This window comes from Ambystoma mexicanum, chromosome 2p, assembly GCF_040938575.1.
Source record: "Ambystoma mexicanum isolate Mex_15411 chromosome 2p, UKY_AmexF1_1, whole genome shotgun sequence".
NCBI classification, from domain to species: Eukaryota; Metazoa; Chordata; class Amphibia; order Caudata; family Ambystomatidae; genus Ambystoma; species Ambystoma mexicanum.
In genome coordinates this window covers 1,053,843,081-1,053,858,359 of record NC_090923.1, presented here as the reverse complement: position 1 = coordinate 1,053,858,359, position 15,279 = coordinate 1,053,843,081, and the positions used below count along the sequence as shown (strand labels likewise).

At 53.1% G+C, this 15,279-nt stretch overlaps 1 protein-coding gene across 1 annotated transcript in view; it reads right to left on the bottom strand.

The window, feature by feature from the left end:
- LOC138567097 (solute carrier family 22 member 20-like) overlaps positions 1–6,511 on the bottom strand; it is a 357,233-nt gene extending 350,722 nt beyond the window's left edge. The window contains exon 1 of the mRNA XM_069644967.1: positions 6,292–6,511. The gene's annotated coding sequence lies outside the window, so the exon portion shown is untranslated. The remainder of the gene's footprint in view (positions 1–6,291) is intronic.
- Positions 6,512–15,279: the final 8,768 nt, after the last annotated feature.

Genomic DNA, 15,279 nt, shown 5'->3' with positions numbered 1-15,279 from the left:
GGAGACGCAAGGCCCGGCTCCCCTCCCCTGTTGTCATCTCGTCGGGGAGTGAGGAGTCCGGTGCTGTGTCCCAGGTCGCAGCTGCCGAGGGGAGGTCCAGGAGGCGCAGGAGGAAGTTGGACTCCTCGGCAGCAGAAGGGGCAGCTGAGACCCCACAGGGTTCCGCGGCGGAAGATGGCAGGGAGTCATCCAGGTTGGTGGTGGGTTTGGTGGAGGAGGAGGCCGTGCAAGGGACTGAGATGGGGTCTGGAGGTGGGCATTCCACTGGTGCTAGTGGTGCAGCACAGGGGCAGGGACAGGAGGCAGCACAGGCCGCTGCGGAGGTGCCTGTGTGTAATCCTGTCCCCGGTCCTGTGTCTGCATCATCTTGCACCAGCAGGGTTGCCCACGTCCGGACCCATTCTCAGGGAGACCAGGCTGTGTTCCTCCATACACTGGGCCTTGTTCCGACCCCCTCCTCACCTGAACCCCCTATGCGCCAGTCGTCCTCCGTGCCATCTTCCTACCCACCTGTCACCTGGGTGCCCTGTGGAGCTGCCTCTGACGATGGGGCCAGGCTGGTGGAGGACACATCCCTGCCCCAGTCGGGAGTCGTGAGTCCAGCAGGGGTGGCCACCGCAACAACAGCACCCCAAACAATGGAGGATGTGCAGGCAGCAGGTGTCAGGGCACCGGCACCAGCACGTCAGCAGCAGGAGGAAGAAGGTGGGAGCCTTGATGGCTCGGGGCCATCACCATCAGAGGGGCAGGCATCAGCCGGAGGGCAGGAGGACCCTGGACGTCAAGTGGCTTCCGTGTGGCAGCGGTTGGGCCATGCCATAGATGCGGAGCGGCGGCGGGCGGAAGAGGCGCGGCTCGCTATGGTCAGGGCGGAGAACTCCATGCGGAGGGCCCTGAGGCGGGCCGAGTGCCTCGAGGCCATCCGCAGGGAGTTGGAGGTGGGTACATCGGCGTCCCTGCGGACCCTCGGGGCTGTGGAACGGGGCCGCCTCCGGGACATCGAGCGGGAGTTCGATGATGCCCTGGCCCGGAACAACAATCAGTGAGCCGCAGGACTTGCCCGCCGCCTTTGTATATAGTTCTGTAGTTTAGTTGTAGTTAGGTTTCCTTTGTTTTAATGTTATTATTTGGTTGCCAAAGGACAATGCACCACATTTTTGTATATAGACATTTTCTTACTTAGTGTAAATAGTTAGGTTTCATTTATTAGGGCTCATGGACCCGGATCATCATGTTGATAGTTTGAGGGATGTTAATATTTGTTTTAATTTTTCACATGAGGCAATGTGTTTCTTCTTTCATTTGTACTTGGATTTAATTTTGGACTTTGACTTTGGACCCCTATTTTACTTTATTTTTGTTAATTAGTGTTCCTGATTTTTTTGGTTGTACTTTTTTATTATTTAGTTTGCATTGCATGTTTATTGTTATTTTTTATTTTTACCATCCTTGTTTATTTTTAATACATTTTCATTTGATCCTTCAATGTGTTGTATCATCTCATTGCTTTCATGCATGACATGTGGGGTGTTTGGACATTCACTTGCAACATCTGTGTGTGACAGACATGTGTTCATTCATATGATTTACATTGGGTGTGTCACATGTCATTGTGTTTGATATGTGGGTGGATGGGATAGTTGTTTGGGAATTCTTGCAGGGCAGACTGTCCATTACGGTCATGATTGTGTGGGGTTGTGACCCAGGTGAAGGTGGACATGGATGGTACATGGGTGGGGGCCTTCTGGTAGGTGCCCCTGACTGCGGGGGGGGTGGGGGTGGTGGTAGACATGGGTGGGGGCCTGCTGGAAGGTGCCCCTGACTGCTGGGGGGGTGGGGGTGGTGGGAGGCATGGGTGGGGGCCTGGTGGAGGCTGCCCCTGCACTGCTGGGGGGTGGGGGTGGTGGGTGACATGAGTGGGGGCCTGGTGGAGGGTGCCCCTGGTGGCGGGGGGGTGGGGGTGATAGGGGACATGAGTGGGGGCCTGGTGGAGGCTGCCCCTGGTGGCGGGAGGGTGGGGGTGGTGGGAGACATGAGTGGGGGCCTGGTGGAGGCTGCCCCTGGTGGCGGGGGGGTGGGGGTGGTGGGGGGCATGGGTGGGGGCCTGGTGGAGGCTGCCCCTGGTGGCGGGGGGGTGGGGGTGGTGGGAGACATGAGTGGGGGCCTGGTGGAGGGTGCCCCTGCACTGCTGGGGGGTGGGGGTGCAGGGGGACATGAGTGGGGGCCTGGTGGAGGGTGCCCCTGGTGGCGGGGGGGTGGGGGTGGTGGGTGACATGAGTGGGGGCCTGGTGGAGGGTGCCCCTGGTGGCGGGGGGGTGGGGGTGGTGGGAGACATGAGTGGGGGCCTGGTGGAGGGTGCACATGGTGACTGGGGGGGTGGGGGTGGTGGGTGACATGAGTGGGGGCCTGGTGGAGGGTGCCCCTGCACTGCTGGGGGGTGGGGGTGCAGGGGGACATGAGTGGGGGCCTGGTGGAGGTTGACCCTGCACTGCTGGGGGGTGGGGGTGGTGGGAGACATGAGTGGGGGCCTGGTGGAGGGTGCCCCTGCACTGCTGGGGGGTGGGGGTGGTGGGTGACATGAGTGGGGGCCTGGTGGAGGGTGCCCCTGGATGGTGGGGGGTGGGGGTGGTGGGAGACATGAGTGGGGGCCTGGTGGAGGCTGCCCCTGGATGGTGGGGGGTGGGGGTGGTGGGAGACATGAGCAGGTGTGCAGGGTAGTCCCCTGTTTTGTGGGCTGCCTGCAGGGGCCGTCGAGGGTGACAGGACCCACCCAGCCTAATCGCGTGTGTAACTTCGCACGCACCCCTGTAATACACGTACCAAGCCAAATCGCGTGTGATAATTCCCGCGCACCCCTGAAATACACGCGCCCAGGCTATTCGCGTGTGGAAATTCCCGCGCACCCCTGAAATACACGTACCCTGCTGTAATCGCGTGTGGGACTTCCCGCGCACCCCTGAAATACACGCGCCCAGCCTATTCGCGTGTGGAAATTCCCGCGCACCCCTGAAATACACGTACCCTGCTGTAATCGCGTGTGGGACTTCCCGCGTACCCCTGTAATACACGCGCCCAGCCTATTCGCGTGTGAAACTTCCCGCGCACCCCTGTAAATGACGTACCCTAGTTTTTCGCGTGTAGGATTTCACGCGCACCCCTCGAATTCCCGTAGCCTAGCTTTTCGCGTGTGAAACTTCCCGCGCACCCCTGTAATTGACGTACCCTGGCTTTTCGCGTGTGGAACTTCACACGCACCCCTGATATCGACGTGGCCAGGGCAATCGCGTGTGGGACTTCCCCGCACCCCGGGATACACGTACCCAGGGCAATCGCGCGAGTGACTTCTCGCGCAACCCGTTGTACACACACGCGCGAATTGTTGAACAGTGGGTGTCCGTGTTAATGGCGTACACCTTTGCACCTCATTTGTCCTTTGGGGTCACGGTATGGCCCATTGCTGTATGTGGGTGGTATTTGTTGGCGCAGGTTTTGGCGCACTTTCGTTAAGTGCGTCGGGACGCTACCGCCTGCTTACTTGTGGCGTACGTTTTTGGGCCTGTGCGCTGGTTTGATCGAGCGCTGTTTTGCCCTGTTCGAATCCATGAATACGTGTTGCCGGAGAGCGTGTGGGCGTTCCGCGCACTTGCCTCCTGTACTTCCCCGTGCCGCCCACATTCTTCCCCATTCCGAGTGTTGTGCCCCATTTTATTCCCCATTCCGAGTGTCCCGCCCTGTGTTCCGCCTACTTTAGAGCTGTGCGCTGCGCTCGGAGTGATAGCGCAGTGGCCGTGGCGCACGCCGTTGGTTGACCTGTGCGCCGGCGTGCGCCGCGCACTTTTTCAGCGCACGTCCTATGCTTTTCTTACGCACGGACTTCCATGAATCGACGTGCGCTGGTTTCCCTGCGCTTTTCGCTATTTTTCGGCGCAGCGCACGTATAGGCCCCTCTGCGCCGGAATTTTCGGCGCACATTTATTCCATGAATCGGCCTGTTAATTTGGTCTGGAGGCCAAAAGGGGTCCTATCGAAGAATAATAAATCATCCGCAAAACCAATCCAGTTTAGAACCAATGTACCTAGTTTAACCGGGTAGATCGTAGTTTGGCTCCAAGTTGCATCCAGATCTGATAAGTACAAATTAAATAGTACAGCTGCCAGGTTACATCCCTGCTTCAGTCCAATCTCAGTGGGAATTCGGTCCGTGAGGGCCCTTTCTTTATTAAGCCTAATTGTGTAGTTCGTATGCATATATAATAGCACAATCATGGCAACCAAGTGCATTGGAAAACCAAGATGGATTATTTTGTCCCACAACAGTTCTCTTATTACTGTATCAAATGTGGCAGTCAAATCAAGGGCCGCCATATAGACAGGCCCGGTATTTGAGTGCCTAGTCTGGTCTTGCAAGTGGGCCATAATTGTGGCATTGAGGGGGCACCCCTTGGCTCTACGGAATCCCACTTGGTACCGCAACAAGATATCATTTTGATCAATATGGCTCTGGATCTCTTCCAACAACAGCAAGGTGAACATTTTGGAGGATGCATCCATCAGCGCTATAGGTCTGAAATTTGCTGGGTCATTTACGGTGCCCTTTTTATAAATTGGAATTATATTTGCAGAGCACCATGTTGGGGGAATCAGGCCTGATTGAAAGATGGTGTCAAATTTAATTTTCAGGATCTTTGCCCACAATTCAGAATCAGTTTTTAAGACGCAGTGCGGGATCCCATCGGGCCCTGGGGCCCTTGAGCCTTTGATCTTATTGATTGCGTAGATAAAATCGCTGCATGACCAGGGGGACTCCTTCAATATCAATTCCTTATAATTCCTGCAGGTGTTGTTTGGAAAATTTGGAAGGCAATCAATATTTTCCAATTACATATGCTGCCCATAGCGAAGCTGATATTGAGGGTTCTTTGTAACACTCTTTCACTTGCATGGGAATATGCCATGCTAAGGCCGACCTAACAAACAGTAGGGGCGCAATGGTTACTAAGGGGGTGCCACCCACACCAGGTTCACACTCCCTAGTCACAGTGGGCCCTTGTAGCCATGCTAATTCATCTGGCTGCTATGATATGATATGATACTTTATTTGTATCGCGCTCGTACACAAGTGTTTCAGAGTGCATGCTTTGGCGTAGGTACCCCTAAAGACAAAGTTGGGGCAGCAGGGGGAGAATTCTCAGGAACTCAGCATGGACACATTCGCAGGAAACAGTTAAGGCTACGCTTCACCATCACTCCATATCCACTTTTGCAGCGTTCAGCATTTGCGTGAAAAAAGACAAGAGGTTTGTTTTTTCCCTTTTGCATTGCTGCAAAACCTGCACCTTTTCAATTGGTGCGAAAGGCGTGCTGTTAGTTTTGCCAAAATTCCAATATTCACAACCATCCCAGTGGCCCCCACCAAAAATGACAAACACGTGGTGCGCATGAAAAATGTCTGACACCTCCTAATATCCGCTGCACCAGGGAAAAAATTCCCCAGGGCGCGTTGATAGGCTGGGGCTCCAAGTCAAACAAACAAATTGGGGTGAAACGAATGCAGCCTGGCCTATCAACAACCCTGGTGGCACAATGGCAGCACAACCACAAATGCGGATAACCGCTAAGGCCCTGTTGAACCATCGAAACATAACAGCATTTGCAGCAATAAAAGCTACAATATTCGCGACCATCAGAGCACCCCCTGCACAAAATGACAAATACATGGTGCGCAGGAAGATATCCGGCCCCTCATAATAGACTTCGCACCAGGGAAAAACTTCCCCAGCAGCCCGTGGACCGGCCGGGCTTCAACACACAACAATAGCATGGTATTTAATCATGGTGGCACAGTGGCCTTCAGGACACAACAAAGAGGTCACTCAACCAACTTTGCATAAACAATTCCACCAGCGACACTATGACCGCCCCTCGCACATCTAAGATTTAAAGCAGTGCATCGCAACCCAGGCAGCAATCAAGTTCAATAAACAATAACACAGCCAATGTTGCAACAAAACTGCCCAGGCAGAATGGCAAACGTACCGGGTGCATCAAAACGTAGCACAACACAACAGCAATCCGCATACAGCGACGCGTTAAAACCTGAATCATCCCCTCAGTATCCTGGCAGCATGGCCACCGCATGGGCACACACAGAAGCTTTTAATGTAAGCCCATGCCGGGCCACTGCGTCCTGTCGCGTGCTGCCAGAGCAAGTTAAAGGAAACAGAGCAAATTAAAGCGGTCCCAGCCACAAAACCGGAGAGCTGGTGATTCCGTTCCCTAGCCCATATTTACCTCAATTCCTTTTCAAACGCTTGCGGATCAGGATTAAGCGACTGTGAGGCGGAACCTCAAGACGACAACACCGGGATTGGTCGGCTGCAGGCGAAGTCCTTAAGACAGCAGCGGGATCAATCAACTGCAAGCGTACTTCAGGCGTGGGCTGCAAAAAAGTGAATGAACCCCAGCAGACCCCCGCCTTATGAGTGCTCCCCCGAGACCGAGGCCGGATGTGGCTTGGCCCAGGAATGCCGCTTCGGCCTCCCAAGGAGGAGAGGTGAGGTGTTGGATATCCCCCTGGGGGTGGCCAGAGGGGTGGCCCGTTATGTAGGCTGTCCGTCTAGCGCCCCATCTGGGGGCTGGCCAGCCTCTAATTAACAGAGTGCGGACAGATGACAGCGCGCTCTGCCCAGGGAATTACTATAATGAATGCAAGCGAGACAAAATTGCCTGACAAAGGATCGAACAGTCCAATATATTTGTAAGCGATGGGTTTGCAATAGTGTCAGCCAAGTTCCAGGATCACGGTTATGTCCCATGCAAGTAGCTGGACACCGCTCACCAGCACCATGGCAACCGACAACAAGCCCCCAGCGCACCCGAGAGGGGTGGTGGGGAAATGCCTGATAAGCACAGAATAACACCAGTCACGACCGGAGGCGCCAAAACTCCAGGAACAGGCACCGGTAACACACATGAGAAGCCTGGAGTGACCACATCTGCCACGGTAGGCAGGCCAGAACCACACCATGTTGTGCCCCCAGGACACAGAAACAACACGCAGTGCACCAACACAGGGAACTGACCTGCATGCCGTAGGACCAACAACCCAGGGCTGACATCAAAGGCTCTTGCGTGGCGCGCCCTATGCAAGCCACAATGCCTTGCCAGGAGTCGAGGGAGAGCCTCTGCGCTCATCCGCCCTCCCGGCCCCCCCAACCCCACAGGGGAAACCAGGAGCACCCCCCACAGGAGGGTGTTATAATGGTACCCAGATGCGGGGTACCGTCGGAGCCCACTCCCAATGACACGCCGGAGCCGGGATGTATAATGCAACCTTCTTTAATTGTTAACAAGCGGCAACTGCCGCAACTCCGTACCCGCCCCTCCCTATCCCCTGCGTCATGTCCGGCGCGTCTCGCACCCTGGCCGCAACGGCAGCCAACCCACATAACGATGTGGGCTTGCTTACATCTCCCCCCTTTTTAACATGCAAGTTCATCATCACGAGACCCTACCCCATTTCTTCTATGAGGCGAAGTGGCTTTATACGGCTCCTCTGGGGGCGCCTTGACCTGCACGGGGTAGCCCTCTCAGACACTGTTGTAGCAGCATCTTCCTCTCTTTCAGACTCTTCCCCGTCTCCGTGGTATGACTCTTCGCAAACTCTGTCCTCTTCGCTGTCTCAGTCTCCTTCCCAGCGGTCTCCCTGGTGGGGTATCACTCGTTTGAAATGTGAGCTGTTTCTTGTCACCGACGAACAGACGTTTCTCTGAGCTGTGACCATTGTGCCTCTGGTGTGCGTTACGATGAGGGGGGTGGGTGCGAAGGTAGCTTCCTCTTTCCTCTTCTTGGGTTGTTTGACCCAGACTTCGTCGCCCGGTTGCATGATGTTTTCGCGGGCACGTCTCTTCATATCAGTGCTTTCTTTCGACTTTGGCTTGCTCGCTATGTTGTTGACTCTGGCCTCGTGCTCTAGGGCCGTGGGTTCCTTTCGCCGGGGATCTTCCGGTAGTATTGTGGTAATCGGTCTTCTGAACACTAAGTCCGCAGGGCATATCCCTGTCGGGCTGTGGGGCGTATGCCTATATTCCCTGAGCAGTTGGTTGAGGGCCTGCTCGAACGGCTTGTTTTGAATGTGGGCAATTTGTAGAGTCCTCTTGATACTGGCCATGAACCTCTCGACCATGCTGTTTGCCTGTGGCCAGCGAGGTGTTATCTTGCGATGTTGGAAATCCATGTATTTGGCAAACCTTTGAAAGTCATGGCTGACGAACGTGGGACCGTTGTCTGATTTTATAACTTTGGGAATGCCATATGCTGACAGCATCCTGTTGAGTGCTGGGATGACGCTTCAGGTTGCACTGCTTTCGACAATGTGTGCATCTGGGAATCTTGAGTGTTCGTCCATGAGTACTACTACGTGAGAGCCATCGCCAAGCGGTCCAAATAGATCCACTGCGAGTTCTTCCCACACTTGTTTTGGGAGCGGTGATGTCTGTAGTATGTTTGGGTGTGGTGGTGGAGCCACCTGTGCACATATGTGGCAGCCTCCCACGATGGTTTCTACTATGCGGTCCAGTTGTGGGAACCACACCTTCTGTCGCAACAGACGCTTTGTTGCCACCACCCCGCGATGAGCTTCATGAGCCAGGTGTACTATTCATTCCCTGAGAGTTCGTGGGACGACAACCTTGCATCCCTTTAGCAGTATGTGGTCTTCCACCACTGTTAGTTCATCTCGGACTTGGTCCAGCCACATGACGTCTTCACGCGTCACTTCTGTTTCTGATTTAGCCTGCTGCCTCATGAGAGGTTTTCTGTCTGTCTGTAGGCAGTGTCTTACTATTCGAAGGGCTGGGTCCGCTTCTGACTGCACAGACAGTTCCGTCCATTCCACCGGCAGTGGTTGGAGGTAGTGGATCACATAGTTTATGTATGCATCTGCGATGGACGGTTGGGATGCGGTGGAGGCTGTGGGGTGACGGGACAGGTAGTCCGCCGGGTTCTCTTCCTTACAGGGGCAGTGTTTTATCGTGAATTTATAGTCCTGTAACCGTAGACCACAGCTGGCGATTCTCGGTGGCATCCTCGCTTTGGGGTCACCGTAGATGGTGAGCAGGGCCTGGTGGTCAGTGATTACGGTGAATTCCTTCCCAAATAGAAATAGTTGAAAGTACTCGCAAGCCCACACCACCGCTAGGCTTTCTTTTTCCGCCTGCGAGTACGCCTGTTCCGTGGCGGTCAAACTCCTGCTGGCATAGGCCACAATGTAGATGTTACGTGGCTCCGTCGGGTCTATTTGTGTCAGTATTGCGCCGAGACCTACGGACTGGCATCCACAATTATCTCAGTGTCCCGTAGGACACCAAAGTATGCCATGTCTTCCACCTGGGATATGGCATTGCGGATCACCTCAAATGCCTTTTGGCAGTCTTTGGACCACACGAATGGTTTGTCTTTGCGTATGAGTAGTCATAGGGGATTGCTCACCGTGGCGTAGTCCTTCAGGTATCTAGAGAAGTAACTAGCCAGATCCAAGAAGGAGTGCAGGTCTGTCGTGTTCTCGGGTGGGGTGGCCGCATTGAGCGCTGTTACTTTGTCCGGATCCGGTCTCATCCCTTTGTCCGAGAAAATGTGGCCAAAGAACCTCAGGGATCTTTTTGAGAATTCACACTTTGATTTGTTTAGCGTCAATCCCACTTCCTCTAGTGCCTGACACACCCTGTGAAGTTCCATGTCGTGCTCCTCTTGCGTTTTGCCACACACTAGGACATCTTCAGAATAATGTAAAAAGTTTGGGACATCTCTAATCACTCTCCGAATTTCCTCTTGGAAGATTTCCGCGGCTAATGAGATGCCAAAACTTAGGTGTTTATTTTGAAACAGGCTGAGGTGGGTCACAAACGTGGTGATGTATCGGGATTCCGGTGCTATTTCGATCTGATGATATCCCTTTGTCAAATCAAGCTTCGAGAAGATCCTTGCCCCGTGCAGCAGGTGAATCATGTCAGTGATTCTGGGTGCTTGATGCCGCTCTCTCTCAATGGCCATGTTGGCTCTGCACATGTCGACACACAGGCGTATGGACCCATCTGGTGACTTCTTGGGCACGGGGACGATGGGTGATACCCAGGGTGTGGGGCCTGATACGGGTTCAATGACGTTCATTTTGATGAGTTTGTCGAGTTCCTCCTCCACCTGTCTTTGAATATTGATGGGAATGCCGCGATAGTGTTGAGCCACGGGCTGGACAGATGGGTTTATGTGGAGGTGCACTTTACGATTTTTAAGTTTGCTGAGTCCGGCAAATAGTTTCGGAAAGGTTAATTTAATTGCCTCTGGTTTGGCTAAGTATTTATGGGCCATCAGCTGGTATAAAATGTGTACGAGGCCCATGTCCACGGCGGTTCGAAAACTTAGAATGCACCCGCTGTTAGCCTCTGTTTTCAGAATGTGCAAGGTTATTTTCGCTGCGTGTTCCTTGTGGGTGCACCATGCAGTGATCGTGCCTTTGCATGGTAGGGGTGTTGTGGCGCCATAGGGATATATGTCCACAACCGCTTTCTTGATTTTAGGTGGGGGTGTGAGCGACTCGTAGGCTTGCTCGCTGATGATATTGACTGTCGCTCCTGTATTTATTAAAAATTTGAGCGGGTGTTATTCACGTGTAGAGTGAGTATGGGACTATGTTGAGTCACTGTGCTGTTGCTGTTTAGAGCCCATATGTAACCCTTTTTCCTTTGATCTTCCTCTGACGATGGGGTGTCACTGCTGGTAGAGGAGCGCATTTCAATGTACCTCACGAACCACCTCCTTTGTGAGCGTCTGGCATCGTCCAATGGTCGTCTGCCTTCCCGGGTGTAGTGGCTTTTCCGGTCCCTGTCCTCCCTTCTCGTGCTTTGACGGTCGCTATCCCCTCTGGATCTCTGTGGGCTTTGGCGGTTGTATCGGCGCCTCTCCTGCATTTGGGGTTTCCCTGGTGTGTGAATGGGAGCATTTTTGCACATGGCCCTGTAATGGTCCATGCCGCCGCAGGCAGCGCACTGCTGTCCGATGGCAGGGCATTCCCCTGCGTGGGGGTATTCATACCTGTATTTGTAGCACGTGGCTTCTGGGCGTTTGCCTCCTTGAGTGGGAGTGGCATGCACTTGTTAACTGCGTCCGAGTTTTTAGTGTGCTGTTGCATGGAAACCCTGCCCAGGTTGTCGAGTTGGGAGTCGACTGCGGCTTCCATGCCGGCTAGCGCCAGAATTTCCTCCAGGGACCTCTGCTTCTGTAACAGTTGTTTTCGGAAAGGTTGTGAGAGGCAGCCGACGATCACTTGGGATCTGAGGGCTTCTTCGTTGGAATATCTGTGAAATGCACAGTGTTTTAGTTTGATGCAAAGGCACATGACGAAATTGTCTATGGATTCCCCTTTCTACTGTCTGGTCGTGTGAAAGATATGGCGTTCATAATCAACATTCGTGTGCGGCGTGAAATATTCAGACAATTTGGCATGGAGTTCGCCATTTGTCATGGTTTCTACATTGAGCAACTAACCCGCGATGTCTCTCACTGCAGGCCCCACTGCCATGAACAGCGTGTTCTTTAATCTCGCATTGTCAGTTAGACCTATGGCACCCGCATAAAATTTGAAGTCCCGGAGCCATATGGCCCAGCGGGGTCCTAGGTTCGAGGTGTCCCTTATTTCAAATGGATTGGGCACGTGCATGACTTGTGACGCACCACCTTCATTTTGCGTGGGCTGGTTGTTTCCTTGAGAAGTGTCTGTCCCCCTCGATAGTGGTGCTGCGGTGCCTGCCCCTCCAGAAGATGATGCTGTGGCGGCATCTTGGTCCGACATTGTACCTTGCCCTTAAGGGGTTGTGGTCTGGTCTTGGCGGTAAATTTGGATTGTATGCTCTTGTTCTTTATGATTGACTGGTATGGTGTCCTTCCCTTGGGCATCCACCCTCCCTCTGTCTTGCGGGCTCTGCGGTCCCTTGACACCCTCACTAGGTGTGGTGGGGGTTTTACTGGCCTTCCGAATAGCTGGTGCTGATGGGGCTTACCGCACCATGTGGTCCGCTCTCGCTGCTGCCTGTCTGCAATGCACCTTTGAGGTGGAGAGTCCTGATGGCAGTGGGGCGGGGCGTGATGCCTCGTGTGGGTTTATAGCAGTGCTTACTGCTCGGCGTGACCTGCTTCTTGGGCCGGCCGCTTGGCGCCGTGTTGACATGTGTGTGTGGCGTGTGGCTGCGGGCGCTTTCCTCCTCCAGCTACGCGCCGTCGCTGCAGGACCTCCTGCGTGCGCCGGTGCCTGGGAGAGTGTGTGGCTGGTGGGCCGTGCAATCGAGGTGCGCCGATGCGTTAAACTGCCCGGCGGCAGACCTCTCACCAACACGGACGGGGTCCGTGAGCCCTCGTCGCCATTGTTATAATGGTACCCAGATGCGGGGTATCATCGGAGCCCACTCCCAATGACACGCCGGAGCCGGCATGTATGATGCAACCTTTTTTAATCGTTAACAAGCGGCAACTGCCGCAACCCCGGACCCACCCCTCCGTATCCCCTGCGTCATGTCCGGCGCGTCTCGCGCCCTGGCCGCAACGGCGTCCAACCCACATAACGATGTGGGCGTGCTAACAGAGGGGTCCCGAAGCCCTTCAAAAAGAATCCTGCAGGTGGCCAGAAATCGTAGCCCTCCGGTGCCCCGCACCGAAAACATTCCTGGCCAGAGGACAGGAAAATTTGAACTGGGACTTGTGGGTAAGGAGGGGGTATTATGCATCAAATGAAAAGAACGTGAAGACGGGTTCCTGGGTCGGAGGCAGGGCCTAATAGTTAAGTATTGGGACGAGGAAGATGGATGTGGAGTAATGCATGATACGTTCACATGCTTGAGGTCATTGTTTCACACAGGCATGCATCTTCATACACCCCACATTTCTAATCATAGAGCCTTTGCACCTCTTAAGGGACAACCGACTAACAATAATGAATCCCAGTTACCCACTCAATGCTCTGTCTGCAACCATTTTGCACTAATCACCTGTTTTAAGTTCTTTGCTGTTAACAAAAGAATCCCACCATGCTTGTGTCTTCCTTTGAATTAGAAAAGCAAAGTGAACAAAACCAACAATTAGAAACAGTGTCCTTTTAGCACTGGCTGGATCCCGCACCCTCAGAAATCAGCCGTGCCCAGGGCAGCCTTCTGCCTTGACCACCCAGGAAACGGCCATGGCCACATTGAGGTTCTAAAAATGTTGTCAAGTTTGGTCTACCTTTGCTCCCTGCCTCGTCAGCTTTTGAAAGAAAGCAACTCATCCAGCTGAGTGCGCCCGTCCAGCCTGGCCCTTGGTGTCTGTGATCCGTGAGACATGTTTTGCGCATTTGATCTTAACTTTGCCTTGGTAAGGGTGGCAGCAGAGTAGCTACGCTGCAGGTGGAGGCATTGGGAGATGTTAGAGCAGAATGGTCGACACTCATATGAATACATGCACCAGTTTCACCAACCCGGAGGGCAATGCTACGGCATAAGAAATAATGAGAACTTGAAAAGCGAACTATAATGATCAACTCTAGGGTGATAGATATTGGTTTCCATTACAGAGATATGCAGAGATAAAGGTCCATAAACATAGATGGATTTTAGACTGTGATCTGGGTGCTTCTTTGTTTCGCGTAACCTATGATTGATTTCAAACTCTCCTAGGTTAGCAGCTGACGTGCAGCCATACATTTTAGGAAAACTTTGTTATGTTAGGAAAACCTTTAAAGCGTGCGGTCTCCCGAGGGTATCATGGCGCTAGAGAGACAAAGCGGGACAGGCAATAAGAGGACACCCAGAGTGAAGGGTTAGGGGGACAGCCTGCCACCAGAATCTCGGTCTTGTCTCCGTTCAATTTAAGCCAACTGTGGTTCATCCACGGCAGCCAGGCACACTCGAAGGCAGGACGACACCTCAGCGTGATCAAGGTCTAAATGTATGAGGATCTGGGTGTCGTCGGCATAAGAGTAGTACCTGACGCCGAAGGAGCGGTTAAGACACACAAGGGCCCAGATGTATATATTAAAAAGAATCAGAGACAAGGATGAACACTTTGGCCCCCCGCAGGTCAGATTTCAGGGGGCAATCGAAAAGGGGGAATAGAGAGAGTCTGAGTACGGTCGGACAGGAACGAAGAGAACCAGGCTAATACCTGCCCAGATATCCCTATCTGCGCAAGGCGGAACAACAGGAGAGGGTGGTCCACAGTGTCAAATGCTGCAGACAGATCTAACAGAATGAGGGCACCAACCCCACCTGAGTCCACAAGCCTATATGAGAGACATCTCCCTATGTTCAAACCATGCCATAGTTGAATAACACCACAGGTCATTTACATATTTACCCTGGCATATGCGAAATTTACAATTCGTTTTGTTGGCAATTCCCTACAGATACAAGTGTCTTCAGCAGGACTCTGAAGTTCCTCGTGGCCATGCGCAAGAAGGCCACCCAGTCCTGATTTTGCTTGGAATTCCAGTACTTGTAGTATTTCTAAATTTGAAATGGGAAAGAAAAAACGACAACTCCCAGAATCCAAAGGGGAAAAAACAGTACTGAATGGTTTTCTCATGCCTTGGTCACAGGACACTTGAGAGCTCTGCACAAGCCAACTTATAACACACCCTTGTGGAAACAGTAAGATGACAGATCTTTTGTGGACTGGGTCCACCAAACTGCGACACACCGACGAACTATCGAGTTACAACAAACATGGGGATACTCTTTTCCCACTCGCTCCCATGTACACAAAACCTTTGAAATAATGGTTGAGGAGAAAAGGCTTGTGTTGTAGGTCCATCCGCCCAGGCAAGGCTCTGTTCCCGCTTCTGTCTCATTTGCCTCTGTGGCATTGGTCGTCAAGAGTGCCCATTGTGGAGTAGCGAAGCGTAGGCACCTCTCTGGCTGCTGGTTCGATCCCAGTGGGATGAAGGCCCTCAGGAGTTCCTGTTCTGTATGGTTGGGTCCATGGATTCTATTGCTTGGAAGAGCAAAGCTGCAGTGATGGCCTGCCACATATGCAGTAAAATTTTGCAAGAAGATATGGGCGGGTGCCAGCATCATGGGGGGAAGCAGCAGTGGAATAAAAGTCCATTGGAAGAGCCCCAGGCCTCCAGCCTTTTCCAGCAAGTGGCTGAATCCAGAAGCATGCACTCCTTTGACAGCCTGCAGTAACAAAGTATAAAGGAATATGTGTGTTATGAATTTGCACTAATTGAACTGCTGCATAACAAAGAAAAACACAGAA